The sequence below is a fragment of the Humulus lupulus genome, chromosome 3 (genome assembly GCF_963169125.1).
Source record: "Humulus lupulus chromosome 3, drHumLupu1.1, whole genome shotgun sequence".
NCBI lineage: Eukaryota > Viridiplantae > Streptophyta > Magnoliopsida > Rosales > Cannabaceae > Humulus > Humulus lupulus.
In genome coordinates, this window is record NC_084795.1 from 255,039,558 (window position 1) to 255,046,281 (window position 6,724).

Consider the following 6,724-nt stretch of genomic DNA (forward strand, 5'->3'; position numbering starts at 1 on the left):
TATGTCTAGACTTCCCATTATATATGCCATTGTATGCTTTAGCCAATGTGGCTTGGCTATCACAAAGTATCGAGATCGTCGATACCTAATTCGTAGAAATTGGGATCTCCAACATGAGATCCTTAAGCCACTCAGCCTCTTTGCTTGTTGCCGCTAGGGCTATAAATTTGGCCTCCGTTGTTGAGTGTGAAATACATGTTTGTTTCTTAGAACCCTAAGAAACCACTCCTCCTCTGAGCATAAACACCCAACCACTTATGGAGAGATTATCTCCTACACTTGATATCCAACTCGCATCGGAATATCCTTCAAGTATCTTTGGGAACTTTGAATATTGGAGCCCTAGCTGCTTGGTCCTTTTAAGTTACCCTAGAACTCTCTCAACCGCTTTCCAATATTCCATACTTGGATTGCTTGTAAACCTACTTAGTTTACTAATCGCATATGCAATATCCGCTCTTTTACAATGAGCGGTGTACATTAGACTCCCTAATGCACTTGCATACTCAAGTTGAGACAGTGCTCTACCATTATTCTTTTTAAGCTTTATGTTTAAACCAAATGGCTTGTAATGCCCTAATTTCTCATAAATTATCGAGAACACAACGTTGGATCATAATCATAACATTGCTCTTTTATTGAATGAAAACTTAAAAATAAGTATATGGATCCATGGTTTTACAAAAATAATATAATTGCCTTTAACATATTAAAATGAGCAACATCAAATAAAACTTTAAAAGAAAAAATTCTTTACTAAAAATAAATAGGCCTGTTTGATCTTCCCCGACTATATGGTCCCCACGAGTACATCACGAAGCTCCTAGGTCCCACTCACCATCGGCCTTTCTATCCATAATTTCCTGAAACAACATCATAAGGGGTGAGCTTCTAAGCCCCAGAACGAAAATACAAACAAGAGTTAGTCATATAATCATATAACCAAACATATCATAAATATCACAAGAGTCATTACAAAACTTCTTTATACTAATCATACAACATTATAAAACCCTAGGTCATATCATAGCCTAAATCATAACCATAAATCATAATATAAATCATAGTTCATAATCATAGTTCATAGTCATAGGTCATAAGTCATAATCATAACTATAGGTCATAGGCCATAATAACAAATCAGATATAATAAAAAGATAAATGCTTATACCAGGGTGACAATTTAGCCCCGACATAAGTCTGTCATACACCGGACATCAACTTAGATCCGTCATAAAATTTTGGCAACCGAGCCTACTGGACATAATTCTGTCATACATTATTGGACACCTTAGGTCCAAACACACTTACCCCTTTATTGTACCTGAAATGTTAGGTTATACAAAACATAAACTAGGTCATAAACTAAACTACCTAATTTTCCTTACCAAAACTAGGATATTGAAGACAAGTGCGGGATCGGAAACTCCTAAAACCAAACATAAAGAATCCATATGTCCTCTAGAGAAAAGAAGATGAAAAGAAGATCTAAACCATCGGAATAAAGACTTACCAAAAACCTTAAGTTTCAAAGAAATCGAACACCTTAGATAGCTTAGAGCTTCGATTTATACCTCAAACACCGAAATCACACAAAAGATTATTTCCTAAGTGTTTAGAAAAGCTTTAGAATTGAAAGCTTTAACCCCAAAAGCCTAGTGTTTCTCTCTAGAACGAAAATAACAACTTGAAGGCTCTGAAAAGTGTTTGAAAGATGCTGAAAATGGCTGAGTGCATGGTCCTATTTATAGAGTTCAAGGAGTGAAACTAACTCCCATATTAATGAATAAATAAATGATCAAAAATAACATTTTTCGCTCAATAGATGCCCAAAACTCAGTCAAAAACATTTAGGAACTAGTCCAAGTTGTTGAGGGCTGCTTATAGCTTCGGATTCCACGGAAATTTCAAAAATGGCCACTGGAGCTGATATATCGCCTGCACCATAAGCCCGAGGGTCTATGGTTTCGTTCATGAAAATTTGACATGTTTTTTCGTAAAAGCATAGGCAATATATCAGCCTTTATAGCTGCGATATATCAACTTACGCTGATATACTAAAGTATGTTTTTACACATTTTAAGCACACTTAAAGTTGTTTAAAATACTTTGATTGAGTAGTACGGGATCCTAGCATCTGAAGGAAGGCTCTAGACTTCCTAGACTTATCCATGATTATTTTTATTCATCTAAAACCTTAAATCTTTAATAAACATACATGTGACAAATGTCACATTCTTAACTCTTCTATCTAAACCTTAGGTTATGATAAATAATATTCCTAGGACTATCTTCATTAATCAAACCTTATGATAAAATTAATATTTCTAAACTATAGGCTAAACTTATAAAATCCATAACTAGCTGTACGAGTTTCTAACTAATTCCCAGCTTTGAACCAATATCCACGAAAACTAAAATACTACAGCGTAAGATAACACTATGTAACTAAGTAAAAATTCGAGGTGCTACAATTCTCCTATACTTAAAAGAATTTCGTCGTCGAAATTTACTTACCAAAAATCTCGGGATATCACTCCCTTATATATTCCTCAAATTCCCGTGTTGCCTCTCTTTTAGTGTTATTGCTCCACAAGATTTTAACCATAGGGACACTTTTAGACCTCAACTCCTTAGTTCCCCACTCTAGAACGCATACTGGTCGTTCTTCATAACTAAAATCTTGTTTTAACTCCAGAGCCTTGTAATCAAGCACATGGGATGGATCTGATATGTATTTTCTCAACATCGATGCATGAAAAATGTTATGCATTTAAGCTAATGATGGCGGTAAATCCAACCGATATGCTACATGCCCTACTTTGTCCAAAATCTCATAAGGAACTATAAACCTCGGGCTTAACTTTCCTTTCTTTCTGAAATGCATTATCCCCTTCATCGGAGAAACTTTGAGAAAAACTTGATCACCTACTTATTGTGTAAAATCAATATGCAAGTGCACATAATCATAACAAGTAATAAAGAGTAAGTGAGATCGTTCTCACAAGGACTGTATATTAAGTACCAAGAATTAACTCCTATTTCTATTTGGCTAATGATAATTGAGCCATAAGAATTAACTAAAAATATAAAACAAAAACTGAAAATAAACAACGTTAAGAAAATCAATGGATTAAGAACTAAGGCAATCAATTTCATCAACCATCCCCTTTAATTCTCATTAACACAAATCTTACTATTCAATTTTCTCTTATGATAGCAGGTCAACAATGATAACTTATATTTGTACTAGGATATATAAGTCTCAATCCTATGCAAATTTTCTACATCTCTATGATAAATAAACATAAGATAGGCATTAAGATTAACAACCCTAAAACTACACAGACCACACAGGTACTCTCATCCTAATATGAAATCTTTGTTCATTTAATTACAGCATATTCAATTCTCACTTCTCAGATTTCGAATCAAAATCATATATTTCATGTCAATGGTGATCAATCATTCACAAGCATTAGATTCAAATTGAATAAATCACAAGATAAAAATGAAATCATAAAACTTGCATTAATTTAAAATAAAAATTTAGGAGAATCCATTAACACCCTAGAAAAATAACTTAGTTGTTCAACATCTTAATAATCAACATCCAAATAAAAAGGAAAACATAAAAGCCAGAAAACAATGAGAAATAAAATAGAAGAATTGAAGCGTTTAAGCCAAACTCTGTAGAGGCTCTCCCAATTCTCTGGGATTCAGAACTCATAAAAGACATTCTTAATGTGTTTTTATAGAACCCTAATGATTACAAGTAAAAAGACCAAAAAAACCCTCTCTAACGCGCTCAAAATATAATTTTCCTTCGAAGTGGCGCAGGGGGGCTACTTTGAACTAGTTTTTAGGCTTCTCTGACTTTGCATAGCGCAGGGGCGCTAGTTTTGATTTTCTAATAGTGCAGGGGCACTAATGCCTGGAGAGAAAAATGCTTTAAAATCCAATAGCGTGGCTGCCCTTCAACATTGTGCGGCTGTGCTAATCCAACTTCAAAAATACTTCAAAAACTCCTCGTAAATCACCTTTTCTTGCTCCAATTGCCTCAATTATCATCCAATTCACCTATCGAGTCCAAAGTACCTAAAACAACACAAACCAAGCGTAATTCCTCACAAAACAACAATAAACCTTAAAAATAAACACCTAAAACAACTCTAAAAACACACCTAAACTAGACTTAACACTACTGAAAACTCAACAGTTCATCTCTTAGCTTCGGCATAGCTCTTCTGGCGACTTTGAGCGACAGCCATTCGTTGTCTTATCTTTTCTACTGCCTCAGTTGCTTCTCTTATGTCCTTGGGTCCTAAATATATTCTTTCACCAACCTCATCCCAATGAAGTGGTGATCAGCATTTTCGTCCATATAGCATCTCATAAGGTGCCATGCCTATTGTTTCCTTATAACTGTTGTTGTAAGAGAATTCTATTAATGGAAGATACTTGCTCCATGATCTAAAGCACACGCCCTTAGCATATCTTCTAATATTTTTATGGTGCGTTCTGACTAACCATCAGTTTAAGGGTGAAATGTCGTACTTAGTTTTAACTTAGTGCCCATTGCACGCTATAGACCTTCCCAGAACTTTGATGTGAAAACTGATCCTCTATCAAAGACTATCGTCTTTGGAACTCCATGTAGTCTCACTATTTCCACCACTTAAAGCTCTGCGTACTGCTCAGCATTATAAACTGTTCTTACTGGCAAGAAGCGAGCAGATTTTGTGAGTTTATCTACTTTCACCCAAATAGAGTCATGCTGCTTGGTGGTCCTTGGTAATCTCGTCATGAAGTCCATCGATATATCTTCCCATTTCCATTCAGGAATTTCTATTGGTTGCAATGTTCCAGTGGGTCTCTGATGTTCGGCCTTAACTTGTTGACATGTAAGGCATTTTGCTACAAATTCTGCTATGTCCTTCTTCATCCCCGGCCACTAATATATTGTCTTGACATCGTTGTACATCTTGGTCGATCCCGGGTGAAGTAAATATTGAGTAGTGTGCGCTTCCTTCATAATACTTTCTCTTAATTCACCACTTTCTGGCACACATACTCAGTTCCTATATCATAGCATGCCTTCTATTGTCAAGGAGAAATCACCATTCTCCGAGCTTTGTAGTGTTGCCTTCATCTTAAGAAAAAACTCGTCCTCTTGTTGTTTCTCCTTTATTTCCTCTATTAGTGTTGACTTGATCGTTAGGTCAGCTAGTTGTCCAGTTATTAACTCAAATCCAGACCTCTTCATATCATCTTGTAAGTATTGAGCTATCCCCTTAAATTTTTATATGCTTCCGTAACTTCGCCTTGTAAGTGCGTCTGCCATGACATTAGCCTTTCCCCGATGATACAAGATCTCACAATGATAGTCCATTACTAACTCCAGCCACCTTCGTTGCCTCATATTGGGCTCCTTCTGCGTAAAGAAGTACTTTATACCTTTGTGGTCCATATAGATTTTGCACATTTATCTGTACAGATAGTGCGCCTCCAAATATTTAGAGCGAAAACCACCGCTGCTAGTTCTAGGTCATGGGTCGGGTACCGCTGCTCGTATTCCTTTAGTTGTCTCGAGGCATATGCTACCACATTTTCTTCTTGCATCAAAATGCACCCAAGTCCTTATTTCAACGCGTCGCAATACACTACAAACTTGCCTTTATCATTTGGGACATATAGAACCGGGGCTGATATGAGTGTTGACATCATTTTTTGTCAACTTAAATCGTAGAGCAATTAAACAACGTGAACTATGAAGTGAATGAATAAAGAAGAAAAGCAAGAGGGTTTTTACGTGGTTCAGCAGTTAACTCTGCCTAGTCCACGAGTCTATGTTATTAAGACTTAGAGATTTCTGGAAATTCTTCAAAGATGAATTACCGAGAGCTTTCTCTTAGGTCAAAAGAAATCGATCCCTTACAAGTGGTCATTCCTCCTCTATTTATAAGGGAGGTTACAGAGTTCATTCCCACATATTTCGGGGAGATATTCTGTATATCAATTTAAATAATGACATTAAATGTAACATCTCCTATATACATGGAAACGTTCCATAAGAATCGGGAACGGATAACAGACTAAATGATATCCCTTAAATATTGGGATTATACAACAATAAATGTGTTCATACGTAACAGGCTATCCCAGGCGATTCATCGGGTCTTCGAGATCAGCAATCGGTCTTGTGGTTTTCAAGACTTATGGTACTGCTACGAGCTTACCACCCTACTTCAGGACATGCTTGGAGTAGATTGACACTGCCGAAGCTATCACACTCGAGCTTGCACTTCCCAAGCTCAGACTGTCTAATCCGAAGACAATCGATAACGGATGTATCCCAAGGTCATGCCATTTCGAACCCAGAAAGCATCCCGAGGTTACACATCTTCAAGGTCGTTATTTTACTTCAGAGATTTTACAGCTTGACCACATTTTCATATCCCTTAAATATTGGGATTATACAACAATAAATGTGTTCATACGTAACAGGCTATCCCAGGCGATTCATCGGGTCTTCGAGATCAGCAATCGGTCTTGTGGTTTTCAAGACTTATGGTACTGCTACGAGCTTGCCACCCTACTTCAGGACATGCTTGGAGTAGATTGACACTGCCGAAGCTATCACACTCGAGCTTGCACTTCCCAAGCTCAGACTGTCTAATCCGAAGACAATCGATAACGGATGTATCCCAAGGTCATGCCATTT